At 54.6% G+C, this 15,695-nt stretch overlaps 1 protein-coding gene across 1 annotated transcript in view; it reads left to right on the top strand.

The window, feature by feature from the left end:
* Window positions 1-4,217: 4,217 nt before the first annotated feature.
* PIK3CD (phosphatidylinositol-4,5-bisphosphate 3-kinase catalytic subunit delta) overlaps window positions 4,218-15,695 on the top strand; it is a 51,309-nt gene continuing 39,831 nt past the window's right edge. Inside the window, exon 1 of the mRNA XM_044237113.1 lies at window positions 4,218-4,279. The gene's annotated coding sequence lies outside the window, so the exon portion shown is untranslated. The remainder of the gene's footprint in view (window positions 4,280-15,695) is intronic.

Consider the following 15,695-nt stretch of genomic DNA (forward strand, 5'->3'; position numbering starts at 1 on the left):
GCTGTATCCCAGGGCCCCGACTGTAGCAGGCACCTGGGCTGAAGGAGTCAGTGTTGCAAAGCCTGGGTCACCCCCAGTGTATGGAGGCACGAGTTTGGATCTAGCCTCGTGACCCCAGACCCTGCTGCTCCCCACCACCTCCCTTCCCCCCATCCCCCCACACCCTGCACTAGGAAGAGCATTAGAAGGTATGTTTAAAAGCCAACTGCTGTTTCTGGAAAGCTGACTTGGTGCCAGGGGCAAGGCCCTCCTCTAGCCCCGGGTAAGGAGGGCCAGAGGGATCCTCCCCAGGGTTGCACAGCAGGTAGGGGTTTGGGCTGGGATTGGAACCCAGGTGTTCTGGGTTTGGAGTGCTTGTGTTTTTACACAACAGGCAATTCAACTTCTGTTTGGAACCCCCCATTTACATGAACCCCCCATTTACTTGGACCCAGAAATTCCATCTCCAGCAATTCAACCCTGGCCCCATAAGTTTCACCCATAAGGTGAACCCTGGTTCACCTAGGCCACCTCTGAGCTCTCTGGGTCTTTCCGGACCATTCAGTCCAGTAGTGACCAGAGATGGAGCACAGGGGCATGATCTGTCCACCTCTGAATCTTTCTCTGGAGGGCACAACCTGAGGACTGGGGCTGTGAGGACCTCTGTGTTCTCTTCCTTAGGCATCTGTATGTGGGCAGCTCTCTGGGCTCCTCTGAGCCTGTGTCCTCAGAAGTCAGAGTTTCCAGGAATCAGTTCTGACCTTGGCCTGGTTCTCGCATGGTCTGTACGCCCTCGCCCACCACCGCCATGACGTTGCCCCGGGAGGTAACTGTCTTGTCGCACAGACCGAGAGCCTGCAGGAAGAAATGCTTTTTACGTCTTGACTTAATGCACACTCATGTGTACCTATAAATGGGGCAAAAGCCACAGAAAGTGGTATTCCCCCTCCTGAAGTGAGATACAATCTGACCATTTCTATTCTATTCCACTCTCATAAACTTGACACACTGAACGGATTTCCAGTCCACAAATGTGTTCAGATCCCCCCCCCCCACCAGCTGTTGCCGCTGGGGGAAATGCTGTTTGGAGCAGAAACGTCCAGTCCTGCGGAGCCTATTCTAGGCTAGCTCAAGAACTAACCTTTTCTGGGGGTTCGCTCTGTCGGTACCGTTAGACACAGTGTCCATGTATTACCTCAGAAAATCCTAAGGACAGTTTTATTTATTTATTTATTTAAGATTTTAATTTATTTATTTGACGGAGAGATCACAAGTAGTCAGAGAGGCAGGCAGAGAGAGAGTGAGGAGGAAGCAGGCTCTCTGCAGAGCAGAGCCCAATGTGGGACATGATCCCAGGACTCTGAGATCATGACCTGAGTCGAAGGCAGAGGCTTAACCCACTGAGCCACCCAGGTGTCCCTAAGGACAATTTAAAAAATATTTTATTTATCTGAGAATGAGAGAGACAGAAAACAGGGAGAGGGAGAAGCAAACTCCCCGCTCACCAGGGAGCCCGACCCGATCTGGGCTCGTCCAGGTCCCAGGACCCCAAGATCATGACCTGAGCCAAAGGCAGCCGCTTAACCCAACTGAACCACCCAGGAGCCCCTCTGAGAACAATTCTAAATGCTGGAAGCCATCACGAGCATCCCTGTTTTCTCAGATGAGAAGTGGAGGCTCAGAAATATGAAGTGACTCGCCAGAAGTCACACAGCTCTCCCATGGGCAGTGCTGAGGAGTCTGGCTCCTGGGAAGCTTCTCTTAATCCAGAAGCTTCACCACATTTTTGGCCAAGGCAAAACCACAATGGTTTGAGCTGGATAACGGTTGCTTGGGAGGAAAGGACCCCTGGCAAAGTGGGCTTCCTGCTGGAACGGGGCACACGGGCAGGTGCCCAGAGTCCTTCATGGGGGGGGGCAGAGGAGGTGGGCTCCTCATGCTATCATGCTAGCCCCCCCCCTGCACTGGGCTTCTGAGCTTGGCTCTGGCTGCCCTGAGATAACCCCAGCCTGTGGGCATGTGTGGGCGTCGTTCGTGAAGCCTCTCGAGGTCGAACAAAGATGCTTACTGCATCCGCGAGAAGCTGCAGATGCTGGATGGCTTTTGGAGGGGGAAGTTCTGCAGGAGATGGGGGCGGAAGGAAACAGGTCCGGGGGGCTGTGTGTTCTCCTTGGGGCTGCAGGGTGCCAACCCGAGCCTGCTCTCCACTGACCGGCAGCCCCTTTAGTAACCGAGACCTCTTTTTCCCTTTCATAAAATGGGGCAGAAGAATTATCCCTTCAGGAGATCATGGGGGTCGTAAGACGTTGACTTCCGAGCAGCTAGGACACTCCTTCTCTTTAAAACTGCTCTAATGCTCGGCCATGGCTAGTCTGTTCTGTTTACGATTCAAAGGGAACTTGCAGTAGCTTCCTCCAAACACACATGAGGACAGTTAAAAATAAAGTGAGAAAGAGAGATCAGAAACCATAGAGAGAAAGGCAAAAGGCAAGTCTATTGGGAACTTGAGAGACAAGGGACAGCAATAGCTGTGCCCTGCGTTTCCATCAGTCTCAGCTCTTCGGGCACCAGGCGGCAGATGGGGATAGGTCCTACGGTGCGTCTCAAAAAGGAAATGTGCTGGGTTTTCAGGGGAGTGAAACTCCTAGGACTGGGGCCTAGACATGGTCAGGGACAGGGTGACATGGTCAGAGGAGCATTTAGACCCTGACTGTGTTGGCCCCCAAATGATTACATCTTCCCGAGCCCAGGTTTTCTAATCTGTAAAATGGGGCTAAGATCTCCCTTGGGAGACTGTTGTAGGGATCAGAGATACAAATGCATGGAGCACATCTGAGCATTTGGCACGCCTTGGGTCTCTGTTTTGCATGTGACAAAGCGGGACGTGAATGGCTGTCAGCAAATATTCAATGAAGAGTTCTTTTGAATGAGGCAAAAAGCATTCCTCATCCTCCGACTTCTTACACCAAACTCTGAAAGCCAAGGGAGGAAATTGTTTAAATTGCAAACTAGCAAAAGCAGGGCCAGGACAGGTGTTTGGAAACCTCCGGGCTGCTGCTTACCCTGCCATCCGATTTTCTCTCTGATGTGCCCATTTCTCTTCTGGCTCTTGGTGGGACCTCCCTGGAGCAGGCTAGAGGCCTCTGCCAAGGACCAGTGAGCTGGGCCTGGGGTAGGAGTGAGGCTGTGAGCCTGGGGTGTTTGTTGGGAAGGATGTTAGGGTATACTCCTGGGGACAGACCCAGCATTCTTGCCTAAAGGGACAACATGGTCCCTCCTGACTCCTCCACTGGTTCCGGCTGAGAATTCAGAGTCTGCAGCCTAGATCTTAGAACAGCGGAAGCATTTAGTAACCATCGGGTCTTGCCTCAAAGCTCTCCCCTTTCCTGGCTGGACACGGAAGTCTCTGCTGGTCCCTTTGCTGCAGCCAGGGCTGGGCCTGCGCTGGTCCTCAGAGGCCAGGGCATTCTTTGGGTAGAAAGAGCCTCTTCCATGTTTCAGGTTCCTCCTATCTCCAAGGGGACCGCACAAGTGCTTTACCTCCCAGATCTATTGCGAGGGCACTTAAGTCACTGTCTAAGCAAGTGGCTGACTCTCCCGCCATCACACCCTAGAAGGATTTGAAGCCACTGCTGTAACCCGGCTACTCCCACGCGCCCTTCCCTGCTCCTGACTCGCCCAAGCCTGGAGGCCACAGCTTCCCTCCAGGGCTGAGCGCATGGGACTTTGCGCTCCGCTTGGTCTCCGGGGGCCTCGCATGCCCTCGGTCGCGCCCAGCTACCTGGACGCTGGGGGCTGTTGGCGCTGGGGGTTCTCCCCAGGGGCCCAGGGCTGCAGCCACCGCCTCCCTCTGCCGCCCTCCCCCCCCCCCTTTCTCTGACCGCTGTGGAAATTCCTGGTGTGTGAATGTGGAAGGCGTGGGGGTTTATGGGCTTTAGGATCTTTATTTGGTTGTTTTCCTTTGTATAAAAAGAAAACTTGTTTTGAAGAAGGGCAAGAAGCAGGTTCTAGAGACACCTGGGACGGTGCCCCTCCAGCCGCCGACGCGGTGAGGATCCGGGAAGCGGAGAGGACGCGGCGGGGAGGGGCGGTGGAGCAGACGGCGGCAGGAGGACCTGTTGTTTTTCCTTTTGCAAGTGAAAAGGAAACAAAGTGGGAAGTGGAGTGTGCGGGCTGTCAGCAGGCGGGGCGCCCCCAGCGCGCCCCGCCTCCCGCCCTCGAGGCTCACTCGCGCCCAGAGCCGGTGCTCCTAGCGCCCGCCGGGCCGAGCCGCCCAGCCCCTGCCAGCCGCGCCGGACCGGTAAGCGCTCGCCTCTGGCTGCGTCTGGGGAGGTGGGGGAGAGCACGGGGATCCGGAGCTTCGGGGACCGGCCTCTCCCGGTGCGCACAAGCGGTGCGCTCTGGCGGGGTGCACCTCCCGCGTCTGGAGAGAGCCCGGCAAGGGGCGTCCCCCCGGGGTGGCCGCCGGGACCTGGGCGCGCAGGGCTCCCCTGCGCCGCTACAGTGCGCCCTGCGGGGCCCGACGGGGAGGTTTCGGGCGCGGCGGCGGCGGCGGCCCGGCTGCGCTGCCAGCCGCGGGGCATGGAGCCCGGCAGCGCTCGGCCGCGTGCGCCCTGCCCCGAGCTCTGGCAGCCGGCGGAGGAGGCGCTCTGGCCGCGCTCCCACCAGCGGTGCCGCCCGGTGCTCCTGCCCCGGCGCGGGGAGAGGGGCGCGCGCCCTCCCCGGCGTCGGCGAGCTACGACCGGGCTCGGGAGCAGCCGGAGTCCAGCCGGCCGGGCGCCCCGCTCCTGCCCCGCCCGGCGCGCCTGGGGGCCCCCGGCCTCTGGCAAGGGCGCCGCTTGCCGCGTGTTTACTGCAGCCGCCGACGGAGACCAGCCCCCGGATCTGCGGCTGAGCCCGGGTTACGGCGGCAAAACCGTCTCCAGCTTTGCATTTCCGGACTTTTCCCCCCTCTCTTTTTTAATACTCTTACCCGTAATTCAGCCAGAATGAGGCTTCTTTTTTTTTAAATCGGGTTTCCTGTTTTTATTTAGGCTTCCTTCTCTTCACCTTCCTTGAAATCTAAGAGACGAGGACCGGGGAGACCTTTGGCGGGGACCAGGATGCGGGAGCACGTAGCGGGCGGTGCTCTGCCGGGGTGGGGAGATGGGGGTCCAGAGACCCAGCAAAGAGAGCAAGGAGATGGGAGGCCCCGAAAAGAGCGCTCCCGGGGGGGACGAGGGTGGAGTGGAATTCCAGGCCTCGGGTCGCGCGCCCGGAGCGGCCCAGGCCGGCGGTCCACATACCAGGTGGTCTCGCTGCACCCTTCGGATCTGCCCAGTTTGCATATGGAGCGCTGGGAAGCTCTCGAATGTACGAGTAAGCTGTTACTTGGTTAAGACCCCCTGGAAGGAGAGAGCGAAGGTCTCGAATCCCTACAGACTATCCAGTGGGACGGCCGTACCCCGGCTCCTGCACGAAGCCCCGTTGCGCGCCACCGCAGGGATGTGCCGCACAGTCGCTGGGTTGCGGAGCAGGTGTGCCGTCGGTGTGTGGGGAGTGGGAGTGTGGGGGGGTGGGGGGGAAGGGTCCTCTTTCAGGGTCTTCGAGGGGAAAGTTTGCCGCTCCAAAGGGGCCTTGAAACCGAGGTTACATGCCACTGCTCACTTCCAGGGGAGAGGACGGTGCTGGGGCGCCTGGCAGTGCCTTGGTGTTCTGGCGCAGTGAATGGTACCTTTGGGACCCTTTCCACCCCACTCCCAAAGAGTCGATCCTTTTTACATACACGTTTGCAGTGAAGCAGTCATAGGACTGAATGATGTCGTCTCCATTTTCCAGGGGAGGGAAACTAAGGCCCAGAAAAGTTAACTTGCGAACCCGCGCAGTTTGCCAGTAGCTGATGTAGGACCCCAGGACCATTCCAACCTCTGTCTGTGCTGCGGCTTGCAGATTAAGAACATTTCCTGACAGTTGTCTTGGTGTAGGGACAGGGACCCTTTCAGAGATGCAGCCTTTAAGGGACCCACCTTGTTAATCCCTGTCAAAGCGGGCCCCTGCTGTTAACCACCAGGTTTGCCTGCTGCGATTAAGTGGACATGAAGAATCCTCTGATGGAGGAGGCTGTCACCAAGTACACAGAGATGGGAATAGAACTTTCTCTTACGCTCTCTAGAGGAGGTATTTGCTACCCCTTTAGCGTTTCCACGCCCTGCTGTGGTTTGATTTCTTTACTTGGGGATTCTATCCACCCGTGGTTCTTGGCTGCTTTCACAAACTCCTCCAGGTAGCGGAAGACCCTGGGGTGGGGGGGCCGGGGGCAGGGCCGTTGAAACCCAGCCAGCCAGTTCTAAGACACTGGAGTTCATCTAAGACATCAATGTTCTAAGACATCGGAGCTTACCTCTTTCTGAGCCCCACTGCCCCCCACCTCCTCTGCCCGCGTTTAGAAACAGTGCTGGCCACTCTGCAGATGGGGATGTTTCTGGAATTAGGACAGGTGTCCCAGAGGTGCTCCTGGCGGGGGGGATGGTTGCCTTACACCAGGACTTTTCTCTGGCTTTCTTACATCTAACTAGTGTTTATCGAGATCCCCTCACAGGGCCTCTCCTGGGAATGAGGCAGGCAGGCCGGGAGGGTCCCAGCCCCCTGGGAGGGTGTTAGGGGGCTTACAAGACTCAGGCAATCCACACATCACTAGCGACCAGCCTGGGGCCTGGTTAGCTGTGTCCCAGCACTGCTGTGTCCAGGGAATTCATGGAGATGTGACTGGGGGTGTGAGGGGTCACTTCCGGCTTCACCTTGTTTTTTTTTCAATCGCACAGTTAAAGGGAGAAGTGAATGTGCAACTCATGAAGCAATTCCCCTTTGGCTGGCTTATTTTTCAAAACCGATTTTTGTTTAGAGAGCAGTCTCCTCCCTCCCAGAAGCCAGCTGCTTCTGCGGGTCTGGTGATGGGGTGTGGGGCCCCACCAAATGTTTCTTTACCGTGGGACCTTAGAAAAGCTCTTTCAGCCGCTCCCGAGGGGACAAACATGTTTCCCAGCAAAGCTGTTGGAGGGGCAGGTCCAGAGGGGAAGCGCTCCAGGAGGATTGGGCCGGGCGGGTGCTTCAGTGTCTGATGGGGGAGGTCCGTATGCTGGGCAGGGCTACTGCTCTGTCTGATGGCCGAGGTATGTAGCCATTGACCACCAGCTGCGGGATGACAGGAGCCTGACTTGTCCGGAAGGGAGGGGGGACCTTCTTCTCTGTGCCGCGGCCAGTGTTTCATACATGACGAGGGTTGCAAAACCCCTCCTCTCTCCTTGCAGCTAAGGCCCAAACTGACTTGTCTTTCATTCGGTTGGTGGAAATTCCCCGCAATCATATCAGAAATGCTGCCAGTTTCGAGATGGAAAAAAAATAAAAAAATAAAAACCCAGGAACCTCCCTCGCCACTCCTTCCTTGCAGACACGCATGGTGACTTTCTGTGGGTCCTACCAAAATAGGGCCCCACTCTGCCCTCCCTATGGGCCAGCACAGTCCTTGGGGCCCGAGGTTGGTGCAGTGAAGTTTTCAGCTGCCCTGGGCTGTGAGACCCCCCCACCCCGTTCCTTCAGTGGCCCCCTTGATAAGGGATGGTTAGGACTTCTCCTAGAAATGGGTGCTTCTCAATGGCGCCTACTTTCCGGGCCAAGAGTGATCTGATGAATGGGAGTAGCATTTCTAAAGTGGCGTTCTGGTTAGCTTCTGTTGCACTTCACCTTGGGGAAAATGCTTTCCACTTAGAGAAAATGCCAGCAGAGTGAGTGGTGGTTGCTGGTGCGGTGGGGGGCAGGGTACGAGGATAAGGGCAGCCACAGAGAGGGAGCAAGGGGCCTGGGTCATGTTTCTGTCCTGGAATGATGCTGTGTTTCCTGGGGCCAGTGTAACAAATTACCACAGATTTTGTGGCTTCAAGCAGCAAAAATGAATTCTCTCACCGCTCTGGAGCTTGGAAGTTCTGAGTCAAGGTGTCAACAAGGTCTTACCCCCTCCAGGGTCCTAGGGAAGAATCCTTCCTTCCTTCCTCTCCCAGCTGGAGGTGGCTCTGGCTGTGGGTCTGTGGCTTGTGGCCACGCTCCCCGCTTTCCGCTCCCACTTCATTTGGCCTTTTTCTCGGTGTCTGTGTCTTTCTGCTGGCTCTTAAAGGACACTGGTTATTGGGTTGAGGGCCCATCCTTAACTACATTATACACGTGTGGCCATCTTTTCTCTGGGTAATAATTTTCCCAAATAAGCCCAGGTTCCGAGGGTTGAGACACAGACACATCCTTTTGGGGCCACCATTCAGCCCTCAGCAAGTGGACGGGAGCACGTGTGTCTCTCCTGGGAAGGTGCTGAACACAGTTCTCTTTGCAGGGAACCAGCTGTCCCCTGCGACAGGGCCCTGAGCTACAGCTTCCCGGTCTCTACCCTTCCTCTCTGATCTCCAGCTTTGTGAGCCTTAGTAGTGGGCTCTTCCAAAGGCAAGGGTCCCAAGAGCAGAAAAGACAATTCCCAAGTTTGAAGGAGCTGCCGGAAAGGTGAGTTCTGCACCTGCAGAGACTTGCCCCCGCCTCCAGGCAGTCCTCAGGTCTTCCGCCTGACCTTCCCCCTTTCCTTCAGAAACAGCTCCTTTGCAGTTCAAGGCTTCTTCCAGCCAGGGCTCCTCCTACCCTCTGTTTGGGGCCACACAGCACTTCTCATTTTGGAGCTTCCTCTGTTGAGCAGCCTCCCCGCTCCCCTAACTGGGTGAGGTGGGGGCAGGGCTGGGTTTTGGGGCTCTGTCTGCTGCGGGTTGAGGCTGGTGGTACTGAGAGGGATCCGGAGCTCCCTGGACCTGGGGGTGTAATTAAGGAGTGCTCCAGGGCTCTCTGGAGGGCAGGGACACTCTCCTGCCTCCTTTTCCCCTTCCTTAGGTCCTCCACCCTCCAGGGCAGGAGGGGAGGGGTGTGTGCCTAGCCATTCTTTGCTTTGGTTGTGAAATCTGGGAGAAGTCTTTTCTTATCAACAGGGAAGCAAGGTCATAGCCCTGTTATTGAAACTTTGAAAAGTCACTTAAGTCTGGTGGGGTGGGGTGGGGCGCAGAGGTGACCAAGGGATCCCTGCCAGCAGAAGCATTATCTTTGGAGCCCACCGGACTCAGTTTTAATCTCAACCTCTTTTTATCTGCTGAGGGACCTGTGGCAAATCACTTAGCCCTGCTGGGCCTCCCAATCCCCAGGCGGTAACGGGGCTCAGTAATGCCATCCGCCCCTAAGAGTCCGTGTGTTGTCACGTTTTTAGTGCCGCGGCGAAACCCACAATCCCTGTAAGGAAGTGGGGTATAGCGGGTGGCCCGGGGAGTGTCGTGATCCTGCTGTCCCAACGCAGCCGTGGCCAACTGGACGATCGCTCCCATTTGGGGAGGGGTGCACTTTCAGTGCTGTTGGACCCCCGTAAGCATGCGGGTTTTTATATTAGTTTTTGTGTCTCAGTTGTCAAATATACACGAAAACCTTTGCCCTCCTGACCGTGTACAGTTTGGTGACGTTTGGCATGGTCACACTGTCACGCAACCTGCACGGCCACCTCTAGAACTTCATCTTGCAAAATCGAAACTCATCCCCGACGTACAGTAAGGCGCCGTTTTTCCCTTCCTCTCCCACCCCCGGCCTGCGGCCGCCGTTCGACTTTGTCTCTCGGAATGCGACTGCTTTCGTACCTTCCTCGTGGAATCGTCCCACGTCTGTCCTTTTGTGACTGTTTAATTTCACTTCGCTTAGTAACATCCTGAGGTCCATCCCTGTCGTGGCCTCTGTCGAAATGTGCTTCCTCTTTAAGACAGCGTAAGTTTCCACGGGGCATAGAGGCCACGTTTTGTCTCTCCATTCATCTGTCCACGGACACTTGGGTTGCTTGTGTCTTTTGGCTACTAGGAATGATCCTGCTGTGAACACAGGCATGCAAGTATCTGTTCAGGTCCTTGCTTTGAATTCTTTTGGGTACATGCCCAGAGGGGGAATTGCGGGATCCAATAAATGGTTGGTAATTTTATGCTTGATTGTTTGACGTGTGCTCCTTAAGTCGGCTCTCTTCTCTTAATGTTGGCTCGTGGGCATTTTTCCACTTTGCTTTGTAACCAAGCCATCCTTCCCAGTGGCATTGTAAGTGTCCTAAGGGACGCCATTGTCTTATCAAGCATCCTCTATTGTGGGGCATTTATGTCGCTTGCAGACACACAGACACACATGCACACACGCACACGTGCACACAAAATTCTCAAAATATTGTCATGGACATTTTCCATATACGAGAATTACTCCATCAGGAGCACCTGGGTGACTCGGTTACGTGTCTGACTCTTGGTTTCACCCCAGATCATGATCTCGGGCTCGTGGACTAGAGCCCCACGTAGGGTGGCCCAGTGAGCAGGAGAGTCCCCTGGAGGGTCTGTGTCCGTCTCCCTCTGGCCCTTCCATTCGTGCGCACACTCGCATGCCGCTCTCAAATAAACAAAGTTTGGAAAAAAAGATGCATCAAAGGCATTGAAAATTTTGATGGCTCTTCCTGCTAAGTGGTTTTGCAAGAAAGACTAGACCAGGGGGGAAAAAAAAATCCCAGTGATACGTAAGCTTCACGACGCGCTCACTAATATTGAATAATATTGGGAAAAAATGTTTTACTCAGAGGCCCCAAAGATAATCATCTTCACTGTGTGTGTGTGTTTTTTTTTTTTAATTGCTAATGAGGTTAAATAGCTTTCTTTTTGGCTCTGGCTGTGTGTATAACAGGAGGCTTGCTGCGGTGAAATGCCGTGGTTAAAGCCTTGCGCTCTGGAATCGGATGGACTCAGACTCAAAACCGTGGCTTCCCCGCTTGCCAGCTGTGTGACCTTGAGTAGGTTCCTTACCTTCTCTGATCCTCCGTGTCCTCTTCTGTAAAATGAAGTTAGTGCGACCTATTCATCGTAGGGTTGTCTCGAGGATTAAAGGAGATAAAGGGGATGATGAACATTAGCTAGCACGTAGTTGACAGGAAATACTGGCTGTTACTGTCCTTAGCATTATTCTAATTTAAGTTAATAAGTCTCTTTTCACCCTCAAGATTCATCTTGTTTCAACTAGCGGAGACGGGACGGTACACACTTACGCTGGAGGGGTTTAGGTTAAGCCCAGGGATCGGTTTCCTGCTCTAAAAACGCAGGTGTTCCCAGAAGGAAGCTGACAGCCACCCTCTGGTGAAGGGGACAGTGTCCTTGGGTGTCTGGCTGGATTTGGGTGGGACGAGCAAACAGACGAGCCTGTGCGGGGTGACGCCTGCCTCCTGGGAGATGAGAAGAGGTGTGACGAGACAGCCCAGAATCCCGAGTCCCCGCAGGGCTGTTTCTCCGGGACCCTGTCCCCCTGCGGTCCTGCAGCCTCTGTGGTGCGTAAATGGCGATCAAGACTGGCTAAATGGTCGGGTCCAGAGCTCATCTTGGTGGCTGTTCACTGCTGACATCCAGAGGCTTCTTAAAACAGTTTGGGAAACTGAGGGAGGCACTTCAAAGGCAGGACCCCTGGGCTTGGGCACCAGCCTGCTTTTACAGCCCCTTAGAGGAAGGTGGGGGCCACTCTCCTCTCCAGTAGACAGACCTCGGGGAGCCCCAGGTGAAGGGGATGCCAGCCCATCAGGTGGAGCTGGGGCGCACCCAGTGCGGGCGTTCTCTGCTGCCCACCTGCGTCTGAGAACGAAGTTTACAAAACCGGGATCTGGGTCTCAAATAACCTTTTCTTTCTTTCTTTCTTTCTTTTTAAGTTTTATTTATGTATTTATTTATTTATTTGACAGACAGAGATCACAAGTAGGCAGAGAGGCAGGCAGAGAGAGAGAGAGGAGGAAGCAGGCTCCCCACTGAGCGGAGAGCCCGATGGATGCGGGGCTCAATCCCAGGATCCTGAGATCACGACCTAAGCCGAAGGCAGAGGCTTTAACCCACTAGCCACCCAGGCGCCCCTCAAATAACCTTCTCTCAAGAAGTTTTCTTGTAGGGGGAAAGACAACGAAAACCCTCAGCTTTCCCCGTCACCTGTCTCTGTGTTCAGAGCCATGGGGAGGACAAGCAAGACCGTACCTCCTGTTTCGGGTGCTTCTGGGTGCGGGGCCGGCATCATTTGGTCCTGGATCTTCCTTCCCTGTTGTGTGGTGTGGTGAATAGTTGAGTACTACGGCCCATCTGCTGTCTTTTGGAAAGCCCTGCTGAGTTGTGGTCTTTTTTGAAATTAAATGCAGCAGCACATTGACGATGTGGTCGTTCCTTGAGACATGTGTGGCTCCATATATCCGCTGGGAAGCACAGCACAAGGCACAGTGTTTCAAGAATGAGTGGAAGGGAAGCTTAATGTTCGTGTCAAAAGCCAGAACTTTAGAATTCCATGTCCAGGTCTTGACTTTGACCTTAACATGTGGATGACCTTGCAAGTTACTTGCTCTCTCTCTGAGCCTCCAGGTTTTTGGTTTTTTTTTTTGTTTTTTTTTTTTCTGAAAATTGGGAACAAGTACTACTTTTACTGGATTATCGCGAAGATTACAAATAAGGAAAAATCTGTCCCAAGTCATGGGCTCTCCAGAAATCGCTCTTTTTGCCATTGGATGGATGAAACCTTGCAGCCCCTGTTATGGGAGCGAGTGGGTTTTAAATGACGGGGGTCTCTGTCGGAGATTGTTGGAATTGGCTGTGTTGGAAAGTCTATCCACCCCTCATTTTATTTGACCCTCCCGGGGCTGACCCATAGGGAAAGGCACACAGCGTGTGACGCCAAATACCAACCAGCATCTTATAGGTAAGGGTTGGAATGGCTTTGTCCTTTGTTACCAGCCTGCTCCTCTCAGATGTATCAAAGCCCAAAGTTTATTTTTTCCGGCTCGCTCTTTCTTTCTTTTTTCCTTCCTTCCTTCCTTCCTTCCTTTCATTTTATTTATGTGACAGAGCGAGAGAGCGAATACAGGCAGGGGGAGTGGGAGAGGGAGAAGCAGGCTTCCCTTGGAGCAGGGAGCCCGATGCGGGTCTCGATCCTAGGACCCTGGGATCATGACCTGAGCTGAAGGCAGATGCTTAGCGTCTGAGCCACCCAGGCGCCCATTTTTCCAGCTTTTTCTAACCCTTCAGGGTCTAAAGGAGCTTGGGGAACAAGAGCAGAAGGCTGATGGGATGAGATCTTTTCAGGTCCTTTCTTCCTTCCCACAGGGAGGGGGTGGCAGGAGCAGCCCTTGGACTAGCCCACCTGGCCTGGACGGGCAGGCGAGAGCAGCTGGCCTGTGCAGTCTGCCATCCAGTGACCTTGGCAGTTGGACCTTGGGTCCGCTGGGTCATTAAGCGGCAGCAGCGACATGGGGGCAACCAAACGGGTGAGGTGCCCCGGAGGCAGCCATCCCAGGGCCTTCTGTGTTGCAGGTGTGTGGGAAAGTGGTTGGGGGAAAGTCTGGCGGCTGGTGGTGACCTTGGCCCGCATGGCCGACGACGCTGCTCCTAGAGAGGATGGGGATGTGCGCACTTGGCCTCCAGCAGCCCACTCTAGCCACGACCTTGCTTTGAAGCTTCCAGTTTTAACACAAACGTGAATTTTACATTTGATTCCACGATAAGCCCGTGTTTATTTTACTAGGAGGCTGCGCTCCCCCTAAACATTGAGTCACATGGATGCTCTGGGAAAATGTGTTTTTTTCTGTGGCTTCCACTACTCCCAGGACAGCGTCTCCCACCATAAATAAAATAAATAAATAAAACAAAATCCTTAAAAAAAAAAAAATCCATTAAAAAAAAAAAAGAAAGAAAGCGTGGATCGGGGCAAAGCAGCGTGAGGGCTGCTGTCGTGACCAGACACGCACGGTTTCATAGGAGCCCCGTTTCCCTATGTGATTCACTGGTTGAGTCGCCGAAACTCTGGTTGGTGTAGAGAATATTAAAATGCTTCCCTTCAAATCGAGGGGCGCCTGGGAGGCTTCATCGGTTAAACCTCTGACTCAGTCTCGGCTCAGGTCTTGATCTTGGGGTTATGAGTTCAAGCCCCACCTTGGGCATAGAATGTACCTAAAAAAGAAATAAAATAGGGGCGCCTGGGTGGCTCAGTGGGTTAAGCCGCTGCCTTCGGCTCAGGTCATGATCTCAGGGTCCTGGGATCGAGCCCCGCATCGGGCTCTCTGCTCAGCAGGGAGCCTGCTTCCTCCTCTCTCTCTGCCTGCCTCTCTGCCTGCTTGTGATCTCGCTCTGTCAAATAAATAAATAAAATCTTTAAAAAAAAAAAAAAAAAGAAATAAAATAAAATGTTATCCCTTAAATCCAGACATTTTGACCAAAAATGCACACATGTCCGTTGGTTCACTGATGCACAGATCTAAGGCCAAGGGCTTCAGCCTGAGCTGGCTGTCGCTGCTGCAGAAGGCCCCCTGCAGGGGACAGTCCCTGTGAACTCTGCTCCTTCCCCACAGTCTTTCGTGCCTTGGCCATTCTGCTGCAATGGAAAGTTTGTTTTTGTGACTTCTCTTCATTGGGTTTCTAAAGCATTCTGCTTCGTTGTCATGGAAACGGCTCTTTCTTTACACACCCATATTTCATCTGCTTTTCCTCTTCCGTGTCATGTAATTACTAAGGTGAACAAGGGTCGTGAGCTTCCGTGGGCCCAACCGAGCCCAGACAATCCTTGTTAGTGTGCAGGGACCGGGGCCCCCAGGAGGAGCCTGCTGGCCCCAGTGGTCGGCAGGCTCAGGCCCTCGGCAGGGGGAGGAGTGGGGAGCACATTCCCCCCTAAGTCTGCTGAGGAGAGGTCGGGTGAGACGGAGGATGGGAAGAACTGCAGAGCAGGGACCAGGGCACCACCAGCTCCAGAGGGGAAGCAGTTTCCGTTTCTTTTTCTTTTTTTTTAAAAAGATTGTATTTATTTATTTGACAGACAGAGACCACAAGTAGGGAGAAAGGCAGGCAGGGAGAGAGGAGGAAGCTGCCTCCCCACTGAGCAGAGAGCCTGTTGCAGGGCTCGATCCCAGGACCCTGAGACCATGACCAGAGGCTTTAACCCACTGAGCCACCCAGGCGCCCCCCAGCTTCTTTTTCTGTGGAGCCCATCAGCGAGCATTCACACTTTGGAGTTTCCCCAACACCCAGCTCAGAATCGCCACCTTTTGCTAACTGGCCTCTTTCTTTGTCCGATGACGATGATGGCAAGAAACCCCTTAGCACCAGCTCTGTGCTAGGCGGTGTTGTGGGCACTTTGAAAATGCTGATTTATTCTTGTAAGTACTGTTGTGATCACTGCTTTATAGAAGGGGAAACCGAGGCACAGAAACACTTAGCAACAGAAGGGGAAACTGAGGCACAGAAACACTTAGCAACTTACTTTGGTCTTGCCCAGCTAGGAAGTGGCAGGACCCGTTCCTCACCCCTGTGCCGGACGTCTCCAAAGGTGGCTGCGTTTGGGACCGAGCACTTGGTTGGGGCGGTGGCATCTGGCCGCCAGGCAGGAGGAGGGGCGGGGCCTCCGGGAGTCCGTGGCTATGCAGGGGGGCTTCCCTGCGCATTCTCACCCGTCCCCTCCACTCCGAGGACTTTTCTTGGGCTCCAAGCCGCTTTCCCTGTTCTTTCTGGTCCTGTGTCTCTGGGAGTGCTGGCCGCCTCCTGGGCCCTGGTCCTCTACAGTGAGGGAGGTCAGGAGGGTGTGGCTTCTGAACCCCGCCCGCCCCCTCTGCCCAGGGTGGTGCCCATTCTCCGCCTCTGTCCCGAGGA

The sequence above is a fragment of the Neovison vison genome, chromosome 2 (genome assembly GCF_020171115.1).
Source record: "Neovison vison isolate M4711 chromosome 2, ASM_NN_V1, whole genome shotgun sequence".
NCBI classification, from domain to species: Eukaryota; Metazoa; Chordata; class Mammalia; order Carnivora; family Mustelidae; genus Neogale; species Neogale vison.